We start from the raw sequence: 19,588 nt of genomic DNA, 5'->3' as shown, positions 1-19,588 counted from the left end.
TGCTAGAATGAAGCAGCAAGGGTAAAAGCTTTCCACGTCCCCCTCCTTGGCGTTTCTTACTCATATTTATAATACGAAAGCCATCAAAGCTGTAGTAAATTAGCAGAAGGCTGATCTTAAGATGATTCACATAGGCTAGATTGTTATCCTATGAATGTAGGATTTGCTAATCAAACCGGGACTAGCGTGACTTCCAAAAGGCAGAGTTTGTGGTCAGTGAGCCAATCACTAGTAAGCTCAGCTTTTCATGGTGCTGAAACTGCCATCGATAGGCTAGAATTCTGGCTGACATGAACACAACATTACCAAGCTTAGCTTGATAATTATAGCCCAAGCTAATCCTAATGGAAACACGGATGAAATTATCCAAATAGTATTGGATTTCAACATCAAGCCCTGTGACTTTTTGAGTGAAGAAGCCATTAAAGTGCACCACAAACATGTCATTGTTCTGAAAATAAACGTTATCCAGTGAGGCCTGACAAAATGAACCATGTGTGCAGTGGGCGTTGTAGCAAGTCAAACTTCAACTAATACCTGTCAAGGGTATTCTTGTGCAGAGGCAATATCGTAGTCCATGAAGTTCTACTGAGACGTGATTATTGCTGGTTGAAAACTTAACCCAATTCCCGCCTAGATGACTTGAAATATAGTCAGCAACGGCAATTTTTGATAGTCTCTCAGGAGACTTGATCATTTGTACCAATGACAACTACAAAAAGACTCTAGGCGCATGACAAATGCTAGAATGAAGCAGCAAGGGTAAAAGCTTTCCACGTCCCCCTCTTTGGCGTTTCTTACTCATATTTATAATACGAAAGCCATCAAAGCTGTAGTAAATTAGCAGAAGGCTGATCTTAAGATGATTCACATAGGCTAGATTGTTATCCTATGAATGTAGGATTTGCTAATCAAACCGGGACTAGCGTGACTTCCAAAAGGCAGAGTTTGTGGTCAGTGAGCCAATCACTAGTAAGCTCAGCTTTTCATGGTGCTGAAACTGCCATCGATAGGCTAGAATTCTGGCTGACATGAACACAACATTACCAAGCTTAGCTTGATAATTATAGCCCAAGCTAATCCTAATGGAAACACGGATGAAATTATCCAAATAGTATTGGATTTCAACATCAAGCCCTGTGACTTTTTGAGTGAAGAAGCCATTAAAGTGCACCACAAACATGTCATTGTTCTGAAAATAAACGTTATCCAGTGAGGCCTGACAAAATGAACCATGTGTGCAGTGGGCGTTGTAGCAAGTCAAACTTCAACTAATACCTGTCAAGGGTATTCTTGTGCAGAGGCAATATCGTAGTCCATGAAGTTCTACTGAGACGTGATTATTGCTGGTTGAAAACTTAACCCAATTCCCGCCTAGATGACTTGAAATATAGTCAGCAACGGCAATTTTTGATAGTCTCTCAGGAGACTTGATCATTTGTACCAATGACAACTACAAAAAGACTCTAGGCGCATGACAAATGCTAGAATGAAGCAGCAAGGGTAAAAGCTTTCCACGTCCCCCTCTTTGGCGTTTCTTACTCATATTTATAATACGAAAGCCATCAAAGCTGTAGTAAATTAGCAGAAGGCTGATCTTAAGATGATTCACATAGGCTAGATTGTTATCCTATGAATGTAGGATTTGCTAATCAAACCGGGACTAGCGTGACTTCCAAAAGGCAGAGTTTGTGGTCAGTGAGCCAATCACTAGTAAGCTCAGCTTTTCATGGTGCTGAAACTGCCATCGATAGGCTAGAATTCTGGCTGACATGAACACAACATTACCAAGCTTAGCTTGATAATTATAGCCCAAGCTAATCCTAATGGAAACACGGATGAAATTATCCAAATAGTATTGGATTTCAACATCAAGCCCTGTGACTTTTTGAGTGAAGAAGCCATTAAAGTGCACCACAAACATGTCATTGTTCTGAAAATAAACGTTATCCAGTGAGGCCTGACAAAATGAACCATGTGTGCAGTGGGCGTTGTAGCAAGTCAAACTTCAACTAATACCTGTCAAGGGTATTCTTGTGCAGAGGCAATATCGTAGTCCATGAAGTTCTACTGAGACGTGATTATTGCTGGTTGAAAACTTAACCCAATTCCCGCCTAGATGACTTGAAATATAGTCAGCAACGGCAATTTTTGATAGTCTCTCAGGAGACTTGATCATTTGTACCAATGACAACTACAAAAAGACCCTAGGCGCATGACAAATGCTAGAATGAAGCAGCAAGGGTAAAAGCTTTCCACGTCCCCCTCCTTGCCGTTTCTTACTCATATTTATAATACGAAAGCCATCAAAGCTGTAGTAAATTAGCAGAAGGCTGATCTTAAGATGATTCACATAGGCTAGATTGTTATCCTATGAATGTAGGATTTGCTAATCAAACCGGGACTAGCGTGACTTCCAAAAGGCAGAGTTTGTGGTCAGTGAGCCAATCACTAGTAAGCTCAGCTTTTCATGGTGCTGAAACTGCCATCGATAGGCTAGAATTCTGGCTGACATGAACACAACATTACCAAGCTTAGCTTGATAATTATAGCCCAAGCTAATCCTAATGGAAACACGGATGAAATTATCCAAATAGTATTGGATTTCAACATCAAGCCCTGTGACTTTTTGAGTGAAGAAGCCATTAAAGTGCACCACAAACATGTCATTGTTCTGAAAATAAACGTTATCCAGTGAGGCCTGACAAAATGAACCATGTGTGCAGTGGGCGTTGTAGCAAGTCAAACTTCAACTAATACCTGTCAAGGGTATTCTTGTGCAGAGGCAATATCGTAGTCCATGAAGTTCTACTGAGACGTGATTATTGCTGGTTGAAAACTTAACCCAATTCCCGCCTAGATGACTTGAAATATAGTCAGCAACGGCAATTTTTGATAGTCTCTCAGGAGACTTGATCATTTGTACCAATGACAACTACAAAAAGACTCTAGGTGCATGACAAATGCTAGAATGAAGCAGCAAGGGTAAAAGCTTTCCACGTCCCCCTCTTTGGCGTTTCTTACTCATATTTATAATACGAAAGCTATCAAAGCTGTAGTAAATTAGCAGAAGGCTGATCTTAAGATGATTCACATAGGCTAGATTGTTATCCTATGAATGTAGGATTTGCTAATCAAACCGGGACTAGCGTGACTTCCAAAAGGCAGAGTTTGTGGTCAGTGAGCCAATCACTAGTAAGCTCAGCTTTTCATGGTGCTGAAACTGCCATCGATAGGCTAGAATTCTGGCTGACATGAACACAACATTACCAAGCTTAGCTTGATAATTATAGCCCAAGCTAATCCTAATGGAAACACGGATGAAATTATCCAAATAGTATTGGATTTCAACATCAAGCCCTGTGACTTTTTGAGTGAAGAAGCCATTAAAGTGCACCACAAACATGTCATTGTTCTGAAAATAAACGTTATCCAGTGAGGCCTGACAAAATGAACCATGTGTGCAGTGGGCGTTGTAGCAAGTCAAACTTCAACTAATACCTGTCAAGGGTATTCTTGTGCAGAGGCAATATCGTAGTCCATGAAGTTCTACTGAGACGTGATTATTGCTGGTTGAAAACTTAACCCAATTCCCGCCTAGATGACTTGAAATATAGTCAGCAACGGCAATTTTTGATAGTCTCTCAGGAGACTTGATCATTTGTACCAATGACAACTACAAAAAGACTCTAGGCGCATGACAAATGCTAGAATGAAGCAGCAAGGGTAAAAGCTTTCCACGTCCCCCTCCTTGGCGTTTCTTACTCATATTTATAATACGAAAGCCATCAAAGCTGTAGTAAATTAGCAGAAGGCTGATCTTAAGATGATTCACATAGGCTAGATTGTTATCCTATGAATGTAGGATTTGCTAATCAAACCGGGACTAGCGTGACTTCCAAAAGGCAGAGTTTGTGGTCAGTGAGCCAATCACTAGTAAGCTCAGCTTTTCATGGTGCTGAAACTGCCATCGATAGGCTAGAATTCTGGCTGACATGAACACAACATTACCAAGCTTAGCTTGATAATTATAGCCCAAGCTAATCCTAATGGAAACACGGATGAAATTATCCAAATAGTATTGGATTTCAACATCAAGCCCTGTGACTTTTTGAGTGAAGAAGCCATTAAAGTGCACCACAAACATGTCATTGTTCTGAAAATAAACGTTATCCAGTGAAGCCTGACAAAATGAACCATGTGTGCAGTGGGCGTTGTAGCAAGTCAAACTTCAACTAATACCTGTCAAGGGTATTCTTGTGCAGAGGCAATATCGTAGTCCATGAAGTTCTACTGAGACGTGATTATTGCTGGTTGAAAACTTAACCCAATTCCCGCCTAGATGACTTGAAATATAGTCAGCAACGGCAATTTTTGATAGTCTCTCAGGAGACTTGATCATTTGTACCAATGACAACTACAAAAAGACTCTAGGCGCATGACAAATGCTAGAATGAAGCAGCAAGGGTAAAAGCTTTCCACGTCCCCCTCCTTGGCGTTTCTTACTCATATTTATAATACGAAAGCCATCAAAGCTGTAGTAAATTAGCAGAAGGCTGATCTTAAGATGATTCACATAGGCTAGATTGTTATCCTATGAATGTAGGATTTGCTAATCAAACCGGGACTAGCGTGACTTCCAAAAGGCAGAGTTTGTGGTCAGTGAGCCAATCACTAGTAAGCTCAGCTTTTCATGGTGCTGAAACTGCCATCGATAGGCTAGAATTCTGGCTGACATGAACACAACATTACCAAGCTTAGCTTGATAATTATAGCCCAAGCTAATCCTAATGGAAACACGGATGAAATTATCCAAATAGTATTGGATTTCAACATCAAGCCCTGTGACTTTTTGAGTGAAGAAGCCATTAAAGTGCACCACAAACATGTCATTGTTCTGAAAATAAACGTTATCCAGTGAGGCCTGACAAAATGAACCATGTGTGCAGTGGGCGTTGTAGCAAGTCAAACTTCAACTAATACCTGTCAAGGGTATTCTTGTGCAGAGGCAATATCGTAGTCCATGAAGTTCTACTGAGACGTGATTATTGCTGGTTGAAAACTTAACCCAATTCCCGCCTAGATGACTTGAAATATAGTCAGCAACGGCAATTTTTGATAGTCTCTCAGGAGACTTGATCATTTGTACCAATGACAACTACAAAAAGACTCTAGGCGCATGACAAATGCTAGAATGAAGCAGCAAGGGTAAAAGCTTTCCACGTCCCCCTCCTTGGCGTTTCTTACTCATATTTATAATACGAAAGCCATCAAAGCTGTAGTAAATTAGCAGAAGGCTGATCTTAAGATGATTCACATAGGCTAGATTGTTATCCTATGAATGTAGGATTTGCTAATCAAACCGGGACTAGCGTGACTTCCAAAAGGCAGAGTTTGTGGTCAGTGAGCCAATCACTAGTAAGCTCAGCTTTTCATGGTGCTGAAACTGCCATCGATAGGCTAGAATTCTGGCTGACATGAACACAACATTACCAAGCTTAGCTTGATAATTATAGCCCAAGCTAATCCTAATGGAAACACGGATGAAATTATCCAAATAGTATTGGATTTCAACATCAAGCCCTGTGACTTTTTGAGTGAAGAAGCCATTAAAGTGCACCACAAACATGTCATTGTTCTGAAAATAAACGTTATCCAGTGAGGCCTGACAAAATGAACCATGTGTGCAGTGGGCGTTGTAGCAAGTCAAACTTCAACTAATACCTGTCAAAGGTATTCTTGTGCAGAGGCAATATCGTAGTCCATGAAATTCTACTGAGACGTGATTATTGCTGGTTGAAAACTTAACCCAATTCCCGCCTAGATGACTTGAAATATAGTCAGCAACGGCAATTTTTGATAGTCTCTCAGGAGACTTGATCATTTGTACCAATGACAACTACAAAAAGACTCTAGGCGCATGACAAATGCTAGAATGAAGCAGCAAGGGTAAAAGCTTTCCACGTCCCCCTCCTTGGCGTTTCTTACTCATATTTATAATACGAAAGCCATCAAAGCTGTAGTAAATTAGCAGAAGGCTGATCTTAAGATGATTCACATAGGCTAGATTGTTATCCTATGAATGTAGGATTTGCTAATCAAACCGGGACTAGCGTGACTTCCAAAAGGCAGAGTTTGTGGTCAGTGAGCCAATCACTAGTAAGCTCAGCTTTTCATGGTGCTGAAACTGCCATCGATAGGCTAGAATTCTGGCTGACATGAACACAACATTACCAAGCTTAGCTTGATAATTATAGCCCAAGCTAATCCTAATGGAAACACGGATGAAATTATCCAAATAGTATTGGATTTCAACATCAAGCCCTGTGACTTTTTGAGTGAAGAAGCCATTAAAGTGCACCACAAACATGTCATTGTTCTGAAAATAAACGTTATCCAGTGAGGCCTGACAAAATGAACCATGTGTGCAGTGGGCGTTGTAGCAAGTCAAACTTCAACTAATACCTGTCAAGGGTATTCTTGTGCAGAGGCAATATCGTAGTCCATGAAGTTCTACTGAGACGTGATTATTGCTGGTTGAAAACTTAACCCAATTCCCGCCTAGATGACTTGAAATATAGTCAGCAACGGCAATTTTTGATAGTCTCTCAGGAGACTTGATCATTTGTACCAATGACAACTACAAAAAGACTCTAGGCGCATGACAAATGCTAGAATGAAGCAGCAAGGGTAAAAGCTTTCCACGTCCCCCTCTTTGGCGTTTCTTACTCATATTTATAATACGAAAGCTATCAAAGCTGTAGTAAATTAGCAGAAGGCTGATCTTAAGATGATTCACATAGGCTAGATTGTTATCCTATGAATGTAGGATTTGCTAATCAAACCGGGACTAGCGTGACTTCCAAAAGGCAGAGTTTGTGGTCAGTGAGCCAATCACTAGTAAGCTCAGCTTTTCATGGTGCTGAAACTGCCATCGATAGGCTAGAATTCTGGCTGACATGAACACAACATTACCAAGCTTAGCTTGATAATTATAGCCCAAGCTAATCCTAATGGAAACACGGATGAAATTATCCAAATAGTATTGGATTTCAACATCAAGCCCTGTGACTTTTTGAGTGAAGAAGCCATTAAAGTGCACCACAAACATGTCATTGTTCTGAAAATAAACGTTATCCAGTGAGGCCTGACAAAATGAACCATGTGTGCAGTGGGCGTTGTAGCAAGTCAAACTTCAACTAATACCTGTCAAGGGTATTCTTGTGCAGAGGCAATATCGTAGTCCATGAAGTTCTACTGAGACGTGATTATTGCTGGTTGAAAACTTAACCCAATTCCCGCCTAGATGACTTGAAATATAGTCAGCAACGGCAATTTTTGATAGTCTCTCAGGAGACTTGATCATTTGTACCAATGACAACTACAAAAAGACTCTAGGCGCATGACAAATGCTAGAATGAAGCAGCAAGGGTAAAAGCTTTCCACGTCCCCCTCCTTGCCGTTTCTTACTCATATTTATAATACGAAAGCCATCAAAGCTGTAGTAAATTAGCAGAAGGCTGATCTTAAGATGATTCACATAGGCTAGATTGTTATCCTATGAATGTAGGATTTGCTAATCAAACCAGGGCTAGCGTGACTTCCAAAAGGCAGAGTTTGTGGTCAGTGAGCCAATCACTAGTAAGCTCAGCTTTTCATGGTGCTGAAACTGCCATCGATAGGCTAGAATTCTGGCTGACATGAACACAACATTACCAAGCTTAGCTTGATAATTATAGCCCAAGCTAATCCTAATGGAAACACGGATGAAATTATCCAAATAGTATTAGATTTCAACATCAAGCCCTGTGACTTTTTGAGTGAAGAAGCCATTAAAGTGCACCACAAACATGTCATTGTTCTGAAAATAAACGTTATCCAGTGAGGCCTGACAAAATGAACCATGTGTGCAGTGGGCGTTGTAGCAAGTCAAACTTCAACTAATACCTGTCAAGGGTATTCTTGTGCAGAGGCAATATCGTAGTCCATGAAGTTCTACTGAGACGTGATTATTGCTGGTTGAAAACTTAACCCAATTCTCGCCTAGATGACTTGAAATATAGTCAGCAACGGCAATTTTTGATAGTCTCTCAGGAGACTTGATCATTTGTACCAATGACAACTACAAAAAGACTCTAGGCGCATGACAAATGCTAGAATGAAGCAGCAAGGGTAAAAGCTTTCCACGTCCCCCTCCTTGGCGTTTCTTACTCATATTTATAATACGAAAGCCATCAAAGCTGTAGTAAATTAGCAGAAGGCTGATCTTAAGATGATTCACATAGGCTAGATTGTTATCCTATGAATGTAGGATTTGCTAATCAAACCGGGACTAGCGTGACTTCCAAAAGGCAGAGTTTGTGGTCAGTGAGCCAATCACTAGTAAGCTCAGCTTTTCATGGTGCTGAAACTGCCATCGATAGGCTAGAATTCTGGCTGACATGAACACAACATTACCAAGCTTAGCTTGATAATTATAGCCCAAGCTAATCCTAATGGAAACACGGATGAAATTATCCAAATAGTATTGGATTTCAACATCAAGCCCTGTGACTTTTTGAGTGAAGAAGCCATTAAAGTGCACCACAAACATGTCATTGTTCTGAAAATAAACGTTATCCAGTGAGGCCTGACAAAATGAACCATGTGTGCAGTGGGCGTTGTAGCAAGTCAAACTTCAACTAATACCTGTCAAGGGTATTCTTGTGCAGAGGCAATATCGTAGTCCATGAAGTTCTACTGAGACGTGATTATTGCTGGTTGAAAACTTAACCCAATTCCCGCCTAGATGACTTGAAATATAGTCAGCAACGGCAATTTTTGATAGTCTCTCAGGAGACTTGATCATTTGTACCAATGACAACTACAAAAAGACTCTAGGCGCATGACAAATGCTAGAATGAAGCAGCAAGGGTAAAAGCTTTCCACGTCCCCCTCCTTGGCGTTTCTTACTCATATTTATAATACGAAAGCCATCAAAGCTGTAGTAAATTAGCAGAAGGCTGATCTTAAGATGATTCACATAGGCTAGATTGTTATCCTATGAATGTAGGATTTGCTAATCAAACCGGGACTAGCGTGACTTCCAAAAGGCAGAGTTTGTGGTCAGTGAGCCAATCACTAGTAAGCTCAGCTTTTCATGGTGCTGAAACTGCCATCGATAGGCTAGAATTCTGGCTGACATGAACACAACATTACCAAGCTTAGCTTGATAATTATAGCCCAAGCTAATCCTAATGGAAACACGGATGAAATTATCCAAATAGTATTGGATTTCAACATCAAGCCCTGTGACTTTTTGAGTGAAGAAGCCATTAAAGTGCACCACAAACATGTCATTGTTCTGAAAATAAACGTTATCCAGTGAGGCCTGACAAAATGAACCATGTGTGCAGTGGGCGTTGTAGCAAGTCAAACTTCAACTAATACCTGTCAAGGGTATTCTTGTGCAGAGGCAATATCGTAGTCCATGAAGTTCTACTGAGACGTGATTATTGCTGGTTGAAAACTTAACCCAATTCCCGCCTAGATGACTTGAAATATAGTCAGCAACGGCAATTTTTGATAGTCTCTCAGGAGACTTGATCATTTGTACCAATGACAACTACAAAAAGACTCTAGGCGCATGACAAATGCTAGAATGAAGCAGCAAGGGTAAAAGCTTTCCACGTCCCCCTCTTTGGCGTTTCTTACTCATATTTATAATACGAAAGCTATCAAAGCTGTAGTAAATTAGCAGAAGGCTGATCTTAAGATGATTCACATAGGCTAGATTGTTATCCTATGAATGTAGGATTTGCTAATCAAACCGGGACTAGCGTGACTTCCAAAAGGCAGAGTTTGTGGTCAGTGAGCCAATCACTAGTAAGCTCAGCTTTTCATGGTGCTGAAACTGCCATCGATAGGCTAGAATTCTGGCTGACATGAACACAACATTACCAAGCTTAGCTTGATAATTATAGCCCAAGCTAATCCTAATGGAAACACGGATGAAATTATCCAAATAGTATTGGATTTCAACATCAAGCCCTGTGACTTTTTGAGTGAAGAAGCCATTAAAGTGCACCACAAACATGTCATTGTTCTGAAAATAAACGTTATCCAGTGAGGCCTGACAAAATGAACCATGTGTGCAGTGGGCGTTGTAGCAAGTCAAACTTCAACTAATACCTGTCAAGGGTATTCTTGTGCAGAGGCAATATCGTAGTCCATGAAGTTCTACTGAGACGTGATTATTGCTGGTTGAAAACTTAACCCAATTCCCGCCTAGATGACTTGAAATATAGTCAGCAACGGCAATTTTTGATAGTCTCTCAGGAGACTTGATCATTTGTACCAATGACAACTACAAAAAGACTCTAGGCGCATGACAAATGCTAGAATGAAGCAGCAAGGGTAAAAGCTTTCCACGTCCCCCTCCTTGCCGTTTCTTACTCATATTTATAATACGAAAGCCATCAAAGCTGTAGTAAATTAGCAGAAGGCTGATCTTAAGATGATTCACATAGGCTAGATTGTTATCCTATGAATGTAGGATTTGCTAATCAAACCAGGGCTAGCGTGACTTCCAAAAGGCAGAGTTTGTGGTCAGTGAGCCAATCACTAGTAAGCTCAGCTTTTCATGGTGCTGAAACTGCCATCGATAGGCTAGAATTCTGGCTGACATGAACACAACATTACCAAGCTTAGCTTGATAATTATAGCCCAAGCTAATCCTAATGGAAACACGGATGAAATTATCCAAATAGTATTAGATTTCAACATCAAGCCCTGTGACTTTTTGAGTGAAGAAGCCATTAAAGTGCACCACAAACATGTCATTGTTCTGAAAATAAACGTTATCCAGTGAGGCCTGACAAAATGAACCATGTGTGCAGTGGGCGTTGTAGCAAGTCAAACTTCAACTAATACCTGTCAAGGGTATTCTTGTGCAGAGGCAATATCGTAGTCCATGAAGTTCTACTGAGACGTGATTATTGCTGGTTGAAAACTTAACCCAATTCTCGCCTAGATGACTTGAAATATAGTCAGCAACGGCAATTTTTGATAGTCTCTCAGGAGACTTGATCATTTGTACCAATGACAACTACAAAAAGACTCTAGGCGCATGACAAATGCTAGAATGAAGCAGCAAGGGTAAAAGCTTTCCACGTCCCCCTCCTTGCCGTTTCTTACTCATATTTATAATACGAAAGCCATCAAAGCTGTAGTAAATTAGCAGAAGGCTGATCTTAAGATGATTCACATAGGCTAGATTGTTATCCTATGAATGTAGGATTTGCTAATCAAACCAGGGCTAGCGTGACTTCCAAAAGGCAGAGTTTGTGGTCAGTGAGCCAATCACTAGTAAGCTCAGCTTTTCATGGTGCTGAAACTGCCATCGATAGGCTAGAATTCTGGCTGACATGAACACAACATTACCAAGCTTAGCTTGATAATTATAGCCCAAGCTAATCCTAATGGAAACACGGATGAAATTATCCAAATAGTATTGGATTTCAACATCAAGCCCTGTGACTTTTTGAGTGAAGAAGCCATTAAAGTGCACCACAAACATGTCATTGTTCTGAAAATAAACGTTATCCAGTGAGGCCTGACAAAATGAACCATGTGTGCAGTGGGCGTTGTAGCAAGTCAAACTTCAACTAATACCTGTCAAGGGTATTCTTGTGCAGAGGCAATATCGTAGTCCATGAAGTTCTACTGAGACGTGATTATTGCTGGTTGAAAACTTAACCCAATTCTCGCCTAGATGACTTGAAATATAGTCAGCAACGGCAATTTTTGATAGTCTCTCAGGAGACTTGATCATTTGTACCAATGACAACTACAAAAAGACTCTAGGCGCATGACAAATGCTAGAATGAAGCAGCAAGGGTAAAAGCTTTCCACGTCCCCCTCCTTGGCGTTTCTTACTCATATTTATAATACGAAAGCCATCAAAGCTGTAGTAAATTAGCAGAAGGCTGATCTTAAGATGATTCACATAGGCTAGATTGTTATCCTATGAATGTAGGATTTGCTAATCAAACCGGGACTAGCGTGACTTCCAAAAGGCAGAGTTTGTGGTCAGTGAGCCAATCACTAGTAAGCTCAGCTTTTCATGGTGCTGAAACTGCCATCGATAGGCTAGAATTCTGGCTGACATGAACACAACATTACCAAGCTTAGCTTGATAATTATAGCCCAAGCTAATCCTAATGGAAACACGGATGAAATTATCCAAATAGTATTGGATTTCAACATCAAGCCCTGTGACTTTTTGAGTGAAGAAGCCATTAAAGTGCACCACAAACATGTCATTGTTCTGAAAATAAACGTTATCCAGTGAGGCCTGACAAAATGAACCATGTGTGCAGTGGGCGTTGTAGCAAGTCAAACTTCAACTAATACCTGTCAAGGGTATTCTTGTGCAGAGGCAATATCGTAGTCCATGAAGTTCTACTGAGACGTGATTATTGCTGGTTGAAAACTTAACCCAATTCCCGCCTAGATGACTTGAAATATAGTCAGCAACGGCAATTTTTGATAGTCTCTCAGGAGACTTGATCATTTGTACCAATGACAACTACAAAAAGACTCTAGGCGCATGACAAATGCTAGAATGAAGCAGCAAGGGTAAAAGCTTTCCACGTCCCCCTCTTTGGCGTTTCTTACTCATATTTATAATACGAAAGCTATCAAAGCTGTAGTAAATTAGCAGAAGGCTGATCTTAAGATGATTCACATAGGCTAGATTGTTATCCTATGAATGTAGGATTTGCTAATCAAACCGGGACTAGCGTGACTTCCAAAAGGCAGAGTTTGTGGTCAGTGAGCCAATCACTAGTAAGCTCAGCTTTTCATGGTGCTGAAACTGCCATCGATAGGCTAGAATTCTGGCTGACATGAACACAACATTACCAAGCTTAGCTTGATAATTATAGCCCAAGCTAATCCTAATGGAAACACGGATGAAATTATCCAAATAGTATTGGATTTCAACATCAAGCCCTGTGACTTTTTGAGTGAAGAAGCCATTAAAGTGCACCACAAACATGTCATTGTTCTGAAAATAAACGTTATCCAGTGAGGCCTGACAAAATGAACCATGTGTGCAGTGGGCGTTGTAGCAAGTCAAACTTCAACTAATACCTGTCAAGGGTATTCTTGTGCAGAGGCAATATCGTAGTCCATGAAGTTCTACTGAGACGTGATTATTGCTGGTTGAAAACTTAACCCAATTCCCGCCTAGATGACTTGAAATATAGTCAGCAACGGCAATTTTTGATAGTCTCTCAGGAGACTTGATCATTTGTACCAATGACAACTACAAAAAGACTCTAGGCGCATGACAAATGCTAGAATGAAGCAGCAAGGGTAAAAGCTTTCCACGTCCCCCTCCTTGCCGTTTCTTACTCATATTTATAATACGAAAGCCATCAAAGCTGTAGTAAATTAGCAGAAGGCTGATCTTAAGATGATTCACATAGGCTAGATTGTTATCCTATGAATGTAGGATTTGCTAATCAAACCGGGGCTAGCGTGACTTCCAAAAGGCAGAGTTTGTGGTCAGTGAGCCAATCACTAGTAAGCTCAGCTTTTCATGGTGCTGAAACTGCCATCGATAGGCTAGAATTCTGGCTGACATGAACACAACATTACCAAGCTTAGCTTGATAATTATAGCCCAAGCTAATCCTAATGGAAACACGGATGAAATTATCCAAATAGTATTGGATTTCAACATCAAGCCCTGTGACTTTTTGAGTGAAGAAGCCATTAAAGTGCACCACAAACATGTCATTGTTCTGAAAATAAACGTTATCCAGTGAGGCCTGACAAAATGAACCATGTGTGCAGTGGGCGTTGTAGCAAGTCAAACTTCAACTAATACCTGTCAAGGGTATTCTTGTGCAGAGGCAATATCGTAGTCCATGAAGTTCTACTGAGACGTGATTATTGCTGGTTGAAAACTTAACCCAATTCTCGCCTAGATGACTTCAAATATAGTCAGCAACGGCAATTTTTGATAGTCTCTCAGGAGACTTGATCATTTGTACCAATGACAACTACAAAAAGACTCTAGGCGCATGACAAATGCTAGAATGAAGCAGCAAGGGTGAAAGCTTTCCACGTCCCCCTCCTTGGCGTTTCTTACTCATATTTATAATACGAAAGCCATCAAAGCTGTAGTAAATTAGCAGAAGGCTGATCTTAAGATGATTCACATAGGCTAGATTGTTATCCTATGAATGTAGGATTTGCTAATCAAACCGGGACTAGCGTGACTTCCAAAAGGCAGAGTTTGTGGTCAGTGAGCCAATCACTAGTAAGCTCAGCTTTTCATGGTGCTGAAACTGCCATCGATAGGCTAGAATTCTGGCTGACATGAACACAACATTACCAAGCTTAGCTTGATAATTATAGCCCAAGCTAATCCTAATGGAAACACGGATGAAATTATCCAAATAGTATTGGATTTCAACATCAAGCCCTGTGACTTTTTGAGTGAAGAAGCCATTAAAGTGCACCACAAACAGGTCATTGTTCTGAAAATAAACGTTATCCAGTGAGGCCTGACAAAATGAACCATGTGTGCAGTGGGCGTTGTAGCAAGTCAAACTTCAACTAATACCTGTCAAGGGTATTCTTGTGCAGAGGCAATATCGTAGTCCATGAAGTTCTACTGAGACGTGATTATTGCTGGTTGAAAACTTAACCCAATTCCCGCCTAGATGACTTGAAATATAGTCAGCAACGGCAATTTTTGATAGTCTCTCAGGGGACTTGATCATTTGTACCAATGACAACTACAAAAAGACTCTAGGCGCATGACAAATGCTAGAATGAAGCAGCAAGGGTAAAAGCTTTCCACGTCCCCCTCCTTGGCGTTTCTTACTCATATTTATAATACGAAAGCCATCAAAGCTGTAGTAAATTAGCAGAAGGCTGATTTTAAGATGATTCACATAGGCTAGATTGTTATCCTATGAATGTAGGATTTGCTAATCAAACCGGGACTAGCGTGACTTCCAAAAGGCAGAGTTTGTGGTCAGTGAGCCAATCACTAGTAAGCTCAGCTTTTCATGGTGCTGAAACTGCCATCGATAGGCTAGAATTCTGGCTGACATGAACACAACATTACCAAGCTTAGCTTGATAATTATAGCCCAAGCTAATCCTAATGGAAACACGGATGAAATTATCCAAATAGTATTGGATTTCAACATCAAGCCCTGTGACTTTTTGAGTGAAGAAGCCATTAAAGTGCACCACAAACATGTCATTGTTCTGAAAATAAACGTTATCCAGTGAGGCCTGACAAAATGAACCATGTGTGCAGTGGGCGTTGTAGCAAGTCAAACTTCAACTAATACCTGTCAAGGGTATTCTTGTGCAGAGGCAATATCATAGTCCATGAAGTTCTACTGAGACGTGATTATTGCTGGTTGAAAACTTAACCCAATTCCCGCCTAGATGACTTGAAATATAGTCAGCAACGGCAATTTTTGATAGTCTCTCAGGGGACTTGATCATTTGTACCAATGACAACTACAAAAAGACTCTAGGCGCATGACAAATGCTAGAATGAAGCAGCAAGGGTAAAAGCTTTCCACGTCCCCCTCCTTGGCGTTTCTTACTCATATTTATAATACGAAAGCCATCAAAGCTGTAGTAAATTAGCAGAAGGCTGATTTTAAGATGATTCACATAGGCTAGATTGTTATCCTATGAATGTAGGATTTGCTAATCAAACCGGGACTAGCGTGACTTCCAAAAGGCAGAGTTTGTGGTCAGTGAGCCAATCACTAGTAAGCTCAGCTTTTCATGGTGCTGAAACTGCCATCGATAGGCTAGAATTCTGGCTGACATGAACACAACATTACCAAGCTTAGCTTGATAATTATAGCCCAAGCTAATCCTAATGGAAACACGGATGAAATTATCCAAATAGTATTGGATTTCAACATCAAGCCCTGTGACTTTTTGAGTGAAGAAGCCATTAAAGTGCACCACAAACATGTCATTGTTCTGAAAATAAACGTTATCCAGTGAGGCCTGACAAAATGAACCATGTGTGCAGTGGGCGTTGTAGCAAGTCAAACTTCAACTAATACCTGTCAAGGGTATTCTTGTGCAGAGGCAATATCGTAGTCCATGAAGTTCTACTGAGACGTGATTATTGCTGGTTGAAAACTTAACCCAATTCCCGCCTAGATGACTTGAAATATAGTCAGCAACGGCAATTTTTGATAGTCTCTCAGGAGACTTGATCATTTGTACCAATGACAACTACAAAAAGACTCTAGGCGCATGACAAATGCTAGAATGAAGCAGCAAGGGTAAAAGCTTTCCACGTCCCCCTCCTTGGCGTTTCTTACTCATATTTATAATACGAAAGCCATCAAAGCTGTAGTAAATTAGCAGAAGGCTGATCTTAAGATGATTCACATAGGCTAGATTGTTATCCTATGAATGTAGGATTTGCTAATCAAACCGGGACTAGCGTGACTTCCAAAAGGCAGAGTTTGTGGTCAGTGAGCCAATCACTAGTAAGCTCAGCTTTTCATGGTGCTGAAACTGCCATCGATAGGCTAGAATTCTGGCTGACATGAACACAACATTACCAAGCTTAGCTTGATAATTATAGCCCAAGCTAATCCTAATGGAAACACGGATGAAATTATCCAAATAGTATTGGATTTCAACATCAAGCCCTGTGACTTTTTGAGTGAAGAAGCCATTAAAGTGCACCACAAACATGTCATTGTTCTGAAAATAAACGTTATCCAGTGAGGCCTGACAAAATGAACCATGTGTGCAGTGGGCGTTGTAGCAAGTCAAACTTCAACTAATACCTGTCAAGGGTATTCTTGTGCAGAGGCAATATCGTAGTCCATGAAGTTCTACTGAGACGTGATTATTGCTGGTTGAAAACTTAACCCAATTCCCGCCTAGATGACTTGAAATATAGTCAGCAACGGCAATTTTTGATAGTCTCTCAGGAGACTTGATCATTTGTACCAATGACAACTACAAAAAGACTCTAGGCGCATGACAAATGCTAGAATGAAGCAGCAAGGGTAAAAGCTTTCCACGTCCCCCTCCTTGCCGTTTCTTACTCATATTTATAATACGAAAGCCATCAAAGCTGTAGTAAATTAGCAGAAGGCTGATCTTAAGATGATTCACATAGGCTAGATTGTTATCCTATGAATGTAGGATTTGCTAATCAAACCGGGACTAGCGTGACTTCCAAAAGGCAGAGTTTGTGGTCAGTGAGCCAATCACTAGTAAGCTCAGCTTTTCATGGTGCTGAAACTGCCATCGATAGGCTAGAATTCTGGCTGACATGAACACAACATTACCAAGCTTAGCTTGATAATTATAGCCCAAGCTAATCCTAATGGAAACACGGATGAAATTATCCAAATAGTATTGGATTTCAACATCAAGCCCTGTGACTTTTTGAGTGAAGAAGCCATTAAAGTGCACCACAAACATGTCATTGTTCTGAAAATAAACGTTATCCAGTGAGGCCTGACAAAATGAACCATGTGTGCAGTGGGCGTTGTAGCAAGTCAAACTTCAACTAATACCTGTCAAGGGTATTCTTGTGCAGAGGCAATATCGTAGTCCATGAAGTTCTACTGAGACGTGATTATTGCTGGTTGAAAACTTAACCCAATTCCCGCCTAGATGACTTGAAATATAGTCAGCAACGGCAATTTTTGATAGTCTCTCAGGAGACTTGATCATTTGTACCAATGACAACTACAAAAAGACTCTAGGTGCATGACAAATGCTAGAATGAAGCAGCAAGGGTAAAAGCTTTCCACGTCCCCCTCCTTGCCGTTTCTTACTCATATTTATAATACGAAAGCCATCAAAGCTGTAGTAAATTAGCAGAAGGCTGATCTTAAGATGATTCACATAGGCTAGATTGTTATCCTATGAATGTAGGATTTGCTAATCAAACCGGGGCTAGCGTGACTTCCAAAAGGCAGAGTTTGTGGTCAGTGAGCCAATCACTAGTAAGCTCAGCTTTTCATGGTGCTGAAACTGCCATCGATAGGCTAGAATTCTGGCTGACATGAACACAACATTACCAAGCTTAGCTTGATAATTATAGCCCAAGCTAATCCTAATGGAAACACGGATGAAATTATCCAAATAGTATTAGATTTCAACATCAAGCCCTGTGACTTTTTGAGTGAAGAAGCCATTAAAGTGCACCACAAACATGTCATTGTTCTGAAAATAAACGTTATCCAGTGAGGCCTGACAAAATGAACCATGTGTGCAGTGGGCGTTGTAGCAAGTCAAACTTCAACTAATACCTGTCAAGGGTATTTTTGTGCAGAGGCAATATCGTAGTCCATGAAGTTCTACTGAGACGTGATTATTGCTGGTTGAAAACTTAACCCAATTCCCGCCTAGATGACTTGAAGTATAGTCAGCAACGGCAATTTTTGATAGTCTCTCAGGAGACTTGATCATTTGTACCAATGACAACTACAAAAAGACTCTAGGCGCATGACAAATGCTAGAATGAAGCAGCAAGGGTAAAAGCTTTCCACGTCACCCTCCTTGGTGTTTCTTACTCATATTTATAATACGAAAGCCATCAAAGCTGTAGTAAATTAGCAGAAGGCTGATCTTAAGATGATTCACATAGGCTAGATTGTTATCCTATGAATGTAGGATTTGCTAATCAAACCGGGACTAGCGTGACTTCCAAAAGGCAGAGTTTGTGGTCAGTGAGCCAATCACTAGTAAGCTCAGCTTTTCATGGTGCTGAAACTGCCATCGATAGGCTAGAATTCTGGCTGACATGAACACAACATTACCAAGCTTAGCTTGATAATTATAGCCCAAGCTAATCCTAATGGAAACACGGATGAAATTATCCAAATAGTATTGGATTTCAACATCAAGCCCTGTGACTTTTTGAGTGAAGAAACCATTAAAGTGCACCACAAACATGTCATTGTTCTGAAAATAAACGTTATCCAGTGAGGCCTGACAAAATGAACCATGTGTGCAGTGGGCGTTGTAGCAAGTCAAACTTCAACTAATACCTGTCAAGGGTATTCTTGTGCAGAGGCAATATCGTAGTCCATGAAGTTCTACTGAGACGTGATTATTGCTGGTTGAAAACTTAACCCAATTCCCGCCTAGATGACTTGAAATATAGTCAGCAACGGCAATTTTTGATAGTCTCTCAGGAGACTTGATCATTTGTACCAATGACAACTACAAAAAGACTCTAGGCGCATGACAAATGCTAGAATGAAGCAGCAAGGGTAAAAGCTTTCCACGTCCCCCTCCTTGGCGTTTCTTACTCATATTTATAATACGAAAGCCATCAAAGCTGTAGTAAATTAGCAGAAGGCTGATCTTAAGATGATTCACATAGGCTAGATTGTTATCCTATGAATGTAGGATTTGCTAATCAAACCGGGACTAGCGTGACTTCCAAAAGGCAGAGTTTGTGGTCAGTGAGCCAATCACTAGTAAGCTCAGCTTTTCATGGTGCTGAAACTGCCATCGATAGGCTAGAATTCTGGCTGACATGAACACAACATTACCAAGCTTAGCTTGATA

At 40.5% G+C, this 19,588-nt stretch overlaps 26 non-coding genes across 26 annotated transcripts; all 26 read left to right on the top strand.

Moving 5' to 3' along the window:
• The first annotated feature begins 548 nt into the window (after window positions 1-548).
• LOC136180047 (U4 spliceosomal RNA) lies at window positions 549-688 on the top strand. Its single transcript, XR_010666973.1, has one exon. It is a non-coding gene; the product is annotated as a U4 spliceosomal RNA (small nuclear RNA).
• Window positions 689-1,289: 601 nt separating this feature from the next.
• On the top strand, window positions 1,290-1,429 carry LOC136180046 (U4 spliceosomal RNA). Its single transcript, XR_010666972.1, has one exon. It is a non-coding gene; the product is annotated as a U4 spliceosomal RNA (small nuclear RNA).
• A 601-nt stretch (window positions 1,430-2,030) lies between these two features.
• On the top strand, window positions 2,031-2,170 carry LOC136180045 (U4 spliceosomal RNA). The gene has a single exon (XR_010666971.1). It is a non-coding gene; the product is annotated as a U4 spliceosomal RNA (small nuclear RNA).
• Window positions 2,171-2,771: 601 nt separating this feature from the next.
• Window positions 2,772-2,911, top strand: LOC136180044 (U4 spliceosomal RNA). The gene has a single exon (XR_010666970.1). It is a non-coding gene; the product is annotated as a U4 spliceosomal RNA (small nuclear RNA).
• Window positions 2,912-3,512: 601 nt separating this feature from the next.
• LOC136180043 (U4 spliceosomal RNA) lies at window positions 3,513-3,652 on the top strand. Its single transcript, XR_010666969.1, has one exon. It is a non-coding gene; the product is annotated as a U4 spliceosomal RNA (small nuclear RNA).
• A 601-nt stretch (window positions 3,653-4,253) lies between these two features.
• On the top strand, window positions 4,254-4,393 carry LOC136180042 (U4 spliceosomal RNA). Its single transcript, XR_010666968.1, has one exon. It is a non-coding gene; the product is annotated as a U4 spliceosomal RNA (small nuclear RNA).
• A 601-nt stretch (window positions 4,394-4,994) lies between these two features.
• Window positions 4,995-5,134, top strand: LOC136180041 (U4 spliceosomal RNA). The gene has a single exon (XR_010666967.1). It is a non-coding gene; the product is annotated as a U4 spliceosomal RNA (small nuclear RNA).
• Window positions 5,135-5,735: 601 nt separating this feature from the next.
• On the top strand, window positions 5,736-5,875 carry LOC136180034 (U4 spliceosomal RNA). The gene has a single exon (XR_010666960.1). It is a non-coding gene; the product is annotated as a U4 spliceosomal RNA (small nuclear RNA).
• A 601-nt stretch (window positions 5,876-6,476) lies between these two features.
• Window positions 6,477-6,616, top strand: LOC136180039 (U4 spliceosomal RNA). Its single transcript, XR_010666965.1, has one exon. It is a non-coding gene; the product is annotated as a U4 spliceosomal RNA (small nuclear RNA).
• Window positions 6,617-7,217: 601 nt separating this feature from the next.
• LOC136180038 (U4 spliceosomal RNA) lies at window positions 7,218-7,357 on the top strand. The gene has a single exon (XR_010666964.1). It is a non-coding gene; the product is annotated as a U4 spliceosomal RNA (small nuclear RNA).
• Window positions 7,358-7,958: 601 nt separating this feature from the next.
• Window positions 7,959-8,098, top strand: LOC136180061 (U4 spliceosomal RNA). The gene has a single exon (XR_010666987.1). It is a non-coding gene; the product is annotated as a U4 spliceosomal RNA (small nuclear RNA).
• Window positions 8,099-8,699: 601 nt separating this feature from the next.
• On the top strand, window positions 8,700-8,839 carry LOC136180037 (U4 spliceosomal RNA). Its single transcript, XR_010666963.1, has one exon. It is a non-coding gene; the product is annotated as a U4 spliceosomal RNA (small nuclear RNA).
• Window positions 8,840-9,440: 601 nt separating this feature from the next.
• On the top strand, window positions 9,441-9,580 carry LOC114921430 (U4 spliceosomal RNA). Its single transcript, XR_003809726.1, has one exon. It is a non-coding gene; the product is annotated as a U4 spliceosomal RNA (small nuclear RNA).
• Window positions 9,581-10,181: 601 nt separating this feature from the next.
• LOC136180036 (U4 spliceosomal RNA) lies at window positions 10,182-10,321 on the top strand. The gene has a single exon (XR_010666962.1). It is a non-coding gene; the product is annotated as a U4 spliceosomal RNA (small nuclear RNA).
• Window positions 10,322-10,922: 601 nt separating this feature from the next.
• On the top strand, window positions 10,923-11,062 carry LOC136180060 (U4 spliceosomal RNA). The gene has a single exon (XR_010666986.1). It is a non-coding gene; the product is annotated as a U4 spliceosomal RNA (small nuclear RNA).
• Window positions 11,063-11,663: 601 nt separating this feature from the next.
• LOC114921427 (U4 spliceosomal RNA) lies at window positions 11,664-11,803 on the top strand. Its single transcript, XR_003809723.2, has one exon. It is a non-coding gene; the product is annotated as a U4 spliceosomal RNA (small nuclear RNA).
• A 601-nt stretch (window positions 11,804-12,404) lies between these two features.
• LOC114921426 (U4 spliceosomal RNA) lies at window positions 12,405-12,544 on the top strand. Its single transcript, XR_003809722.1, has one exon. It is a non-coding gene; the product is annotated as a U4 spliceosomal RNA (small nuclear RNA).
• Window positions 12,545-13,145: 601 nt separating this feature from the next.
• LOC114921425 (U4 spliceosomal RNA) lies at window positions 13,146-13,285 on the top strand. The gene has a single exon (XR_003809721.1). It is a non-coding gene; the product is annotated as a U4 spliceosomal RNA (small nuclear RNA).
• Window positions 13,286-13,886: 601 nt separating this feature from the next.
• Window positions 13,887-14,026, top strand: LOC114921424 (U4 spliceosomal RNA). The gene has a single exon (XR_003809720.2). It is a non-coding gene; the product is annotated as a U4 spliceosomal RNA (small nuclear RNA).
• Window positions 14,027-14,627: 601 nt separating this feature from the next.
• On the top strand, window positions 14,628-14,767 carry LOC114921423 (U4 spliceosomal RNA). The gene has a single exon (XR_003809719.2). It is a non-coding gene; the product is annotated as a U4 spliceosomal RNA (small nuclear RNA).
• Window positions 14,768-15,368: 601 nt separating this feature from the next.
• On the top strand, window positions 15,369-15,508 carry LOC114921421 (U4 spliceosomal RNA). The gene has a single exon (XR_003809717.2). It is a non-coding gene; the product is annotated as a U4 spliceosomal RNA (small nuclear RNA).
• Window positions 15,509-16,109: 601 nt separating this feature from the next.
• Window positions 16,110-16,249, top strand: LOC114921420 (U4 spliceosomal RNA). Its single transcript, XR_003809716.1, has one exon. It is a non-coding gene; the product is annotated as a U4 spliceosomal RNA (small nuclear RNA).
• Window positions 16,250-16,850: 601 nt separating this feature from the next.
• On the top strand, window positions 16,851-16,990 carry LOC114921419 (U4 spliceosomal RNA). Its single transcript, XR_003809715.1, has one exon. It is a non-coding gene; the product is annotated as a U4 spliceosomal RNA (small nuclear RNA).
• A 601-nt stretch (window positions 16,991-17,591) lies between these two features.
• On the top strand, window positions 17,592-17,731 carry LOC114921418 (U4 spliceosomal RNA). Its single transcript, XR_003809714.1, has one exon. It is a non-coding gene; the product is annotated as a U4 spliceosomal RNA (small nuclear RNA).
• Window positions 17,732-18,332: 601 nt separating this feature from the next.
• On the top strand, window positions 18,333-18,472 carry LOC114921417 (U4 spliceosomal RNA). Its single transcript, XR_003809713.2, has one exon. It is a non-coding gene; the product is annotated as a U4 spliceosomal RNA (small nuclear RNA).
• Window positions 18,473-19,073: 601 nt separating this feature from the next.
• Window positions 19,074-19,213, top strand: LOC114921416 (U4 spliceosomal RNA). Its single transcript, XR_003809712.1, has one exon. It is a non-coding gene; the product is annotated as a U4 spliceosomal RNA (small nuclear RNA).
• Window positions 19,214-19,588: the final 375 nt, after the last annotated feature.

This window comes from Labrus bergylta, chromosome 9 (genome assembly GCF_963930695.1).
Source record: "Labrus bergylta chromosome 9, fLabBer1.1, whole genome shotgun sequence".
Classification (NCBI taxonomy): domain Eukaryota; kingdom Metazoa; phylum Chordata; class Actinopteri; order Labriformes; family Labridae; genus Labrus; species Labrus bergylta.
Note: the sequence above shows the minus strand (reverse complement) of the source record. Positions and strands in the feature narration are given on the sequence as shown.